Source organism: Orycteropus afer, unplaced genomic scaffold (genome assembly GCF_000298275.1).
Source record: "Orycteropus afer afer isolate SDZICR_OR568_19922 unplaced genomic scaffold, OryAfe1.0 scaffold00392, whole genome shotgun sequence".
NCBI classification, from domain to species: domain Eukaryota; kingdom Metazoa; phylum Chordata; class Mammalia; order Tubulidentata; family Orycteropodidae; genus Orycteropus; species Orycteropus afer.
Window position 1 is genome coordinate 1,282,068 of NW_006921979.1, and position 4,320 is coordinate 1,286,387.

Genomic DNA, 4,320 nt, shown 5'->3' on the forward strand with positions numbered 1-4,320 from the left:
GCTGCCAGACTGCAGCTCCATGTGTGTCCTTTTTTGGTATTTTCACACAAATTCTTCTGCTAGTTGGGGTTTAGTCCACTTCTGTATCCTTCCCTTCAAGGCTCAGGGGTGCAAGATTATCTTCTGTGTCTGTGTTAATTGGTTTCCGTTTTCTTTGTTGAAGAGCGTCTGTGCAGTTCTTTTGCCTAGTCCGCCATCTTGCCGGAACTCCAAGTTTGTAAATATTTTGAGGTCCCGTTTATTTATTTTCATCTTTTGCTGTTTGTGTTTTTGTTTGTACATACTAAGTTTGAGATGTGTATGGGACATCTCAAATGTGAAGTGCTGTTAGTAAGTATGCAAGGGATTTTTTTTTTTTTTTTTAATAAGGTCACTTAAATTGTCATAATCCACTATTTAGAGAAAATTGTTAATTTATTTTTTGGTCCTTAGGATGACTTTAAGTAAAATTTCAAACCAAAATGGTAATTTTTCAAGTTAATGCCAATGCTTCAATGGGAGTTTTATCATTCTAACTGGTTACCCAACATTTGAACCTTGAAATTTCTCCACTTTCTGAGTTAATCTTAGATAATTTTGCTTTATAGAAAATGAAAATGCCAGATACTTGCTTTCCCAATCTCCCTTGCAGCTAGTGCACAAGTACTTAACCTCAACCAAAAATCCAGTTGTCCATTGAGCAATTCCAATTCATTACAGCCCCATGTGTGTCAGAGTAGAACTGTGTGCTCCTTAGAGTTTTCAGTGGCAGATTTTTCAGAAGTTGATGGCCAAGCTTTTCTTTCTAGCTGTGTCTAGGTGTATTTGAACACCAAAACTCTAGTACTTAACCTAAACTCATTGCTGTCAAGTTGAATTCCAACTAAGCCGTGCAAAATTAAGTGTGATGGTGGATTACGCACTCCCTTATGGTGATGGACCCCGAAAGTCAGGTTCCTGTTACAAAAAATAACTGATACAAACTGTAACTTCTAGATATGACAGCAGTTTTCTCAGTTAATTTTGGAATACAATTTTGGGTATTTTGGCTATGTAAACCCCAAACTTGATTCACCAGCTCTCACAATAACTTTGTGAGTTACTTGCTATCTTTTAATGGGATTCCTTTCTTATACAAACTTGTGACAGAGAACCTTGTCTGGTACACGTCCTTAGAAAATTTAGCAAAACTTTACTATCAAAGGCAGATTTATATGAGGAAAAGGAAGGATGATAGCGTCATGTGAGAAAGAAGTACAAGAATGAGGATAGAGGCAAGCTGCTTTCTCAGGGTAAAGATGCCCTGATGATACTTGTGTATATCCAAGCTTTTTTTGAGTATTGAAGATCTGGATGCCTGATCCATAAATTTGGAAGCACAAATCCTGTAGTATAGCAAGCACTTTAATTAAAATTAAATAAAATTTAAAATTGTTTCTTATAAAATTTAAAATTGTTTCTTAGTCACACCAACCACATTTCAAGAGCTCAGTAGTCACGTGGCTGGTGGCTACTATACTGGACAATGCAATTACAGACAATTAGGATCATCCCACAGAGTTCTGTTGTACGGACTGATCCAGGTTCTATTCCTAATTCTATAATTTTCTAGTTCTACAATCTTAGGTAAGTAACCTGAACCTCAGATCCTTATCTGAAAACAATGCCTTATCTTTACAGTGTTCTGAAGACTAAATGAAATAATATGTGAAAGTATTACACAAATTTAAAAGGTACAATGCAGATATGTTACTTAATTTACCACATATAGGAGCATCTTTAAAAATGTTTCAGATCAGGATTCTTTTTTGCTGGCTAACAAAGGATTTTTCTGAAACAATCTGAAAGGAGCCTTTCTAAAGCCCCAGTTATATGAATGCTTTAATATTAAACTGTGTATATTAACCACTTCCAGAATCCAAATGTGTGTATGTGTGTGGGGAGGGGTCTCTTAACAATCATGTTTCAGTTTTAAATATAAAAATACTTTATCCAAACTGTCCTTCTTTTTATTTTTATCTATAAAGCTTGATGAAGTTTAGATACACTGAGGGGCTTACCTTCTTGCCATAGGTTCCCCTTGATAACACTTTTAACATCTTTATGAGTGACCTTAAATGACTGTTGGTTGACAAAATGAATATAATACACCTTTCACATCCCACCCCACTGCCATCGAGTCAATTCCAACTCATAGCAACCCTGTAGGACAGAGTAGAACTGCCCCGTTGGGTTTCCAAGGCTGTAAATATTCATAGAAGCACGCTGCCTCATTTCTCTCACAGAGAGGCTGGTGTATTGGAGCTACTAAACTTCTGGTAAGCAGCCATATGTTTTAACCATTGTACCACCAGAGCACATATATTAAATTAACTTTGTAAAAATGAGCGACATCAACTATGCCAGAACCAAATCATTGTTTTTGGTGAACAGCCTTCAACATTGATTTAGGTAGACCATTCTCAGTAATTCTATTCAGGTTTTTTGTATATATTTTGCAGTTAATTAATTTATCTTTGTAGAACTATCAGACAACAGTGCCAGCTATTTAAAATGAAATATTCTATGACAGAAATTTCCAAATGTTTTTAGAGTTATATAACCTTGTTCCTCCTTTTCCTAAACCATGTTAAAAACACCAGATGCCATCAGGTTGATTGACTCGTGATGATGCTTTGTGTGCCAGAGTAGAACTGTGTTTTGTAGGGTGTTCAGTGGCTGATTTTTCAGAAGTAGATCACCAGGCCTTTCTTCTGAAGCACCTCTGGGTAGATGCCAACCTCCAGCCTTGTAGTTAGCAGCTTGGGAGCATTAACTGTTTGCAGTACCCAAAAACACCTTAAACTACATTACCAAAAAATCAAACCCACTGCTGTCAAGTCAATTTCAACTCATGGTGACCCCGTGTGTTACTGAGTAGAACTATTCTATAGGATTTCCAAAGCTGTGATCTTTTTTTCTTTTAATTGTGATGTGGGTGTAAATTTCCAGATCAAATTTGTTTTCCATTTACCAGTTTATACATACTTTGTTTCATTACATTGATTGCAATCCCCATAATGTAACAGCTCTCTTCCCACTTCCTCCCTGTGATTACCTTTTCCCAGTGCCCTTTCCTGCCCTCTGAGCTGTTTCACTATGCGAATGCTGCCCTTCTGATCTCCTGTGGTTGGTTGGTCTAAGGAGTATACCTACCTGGTTCAGTGTTCACCTTGAAGGCCTGTCTGTTGTTTGGCTGCAAGCTATGAGAGTGAGTTCAATTCCAGGCATGAAGGATGACTAGGGGCCATAATCTCGAGAGTTTCACCAGTGTCTGTCAGACCAGTAAGCCTGGTCTTTTTTATGATTTTGAGTTTTCTGTATTTTTCTCCTACTCTATCCAGGATCTCCTATTTTGATCCCTTTCTGAGTGGTTGACCAAAGCTGTAATCTTTATGGCAGGAGATTGCCAGACCTTTCTTCATGCAGACTTTGGATGGATTCTAACCACCAACCTCTAGGTCAATAGTCAAGGACAGAGTCCATACCACTGAGGCACTCCTGAAGCCACATTAAACCTTAATAATTAAGAACTGTACACTTTGCCATTGAGCCCAGAGTTGGCCTCAGAATCTTCTCAAAATTATATTCCAGGTGTTGTTGTTGTTGTTAGGTGTCATTGAGCCAATTTTTATTTCTCCGTGATCCTATGTGACAGGAGCTGCCCAGTAGGGTTAGCTAGGCTATAATCTTTAAGAGAGCAGATTGCCAGGGCTTTTGTCCTGTGGAGCTGCTGGATGGATTTAAACCACAACCTTTTGGTTTGCAGCCATGTGCATAACTGTTGGGCCATGAGGGCTCCTGTTCCCGGTAGCCATTAATGTTTTGAGTTGGTGCTTGAGCTTAATTAAAACCTGTTTGCCACCACTGGACTAATTGCCAAGATGTATCCTTTGTCTCTTCTAGGCTCTAGCCAAAAGACAAGAGTTGGCAAACTTATATAGAAGAATTAGATAGCAAATATTTTAAGTTTTATAGGCCATATATTCGCTGTCACAACTACTTGACTCACCATTGTAGCATGAAAACAACTATAGACAATACCTAAACAAATGAGCCTAACTGTTCCAATAAAACTTTTATGAGCATGACTGTTCCAACAAGACTTTACTTACCAAAAAAAAACAGGTAACAGATGGGACTTGGCCTGAGGGCAGTAATTTTGCCAACTCCTGCTCAAGTTTAAGAATCACAGATTTTCATTCATTCAGCACATAATTACAGCAACAAACATTACACAGATCCCTGACCATGAAGTACTTAAACCTTAATAGAGTACTTTTTACGCCTTTGCGCAGATCC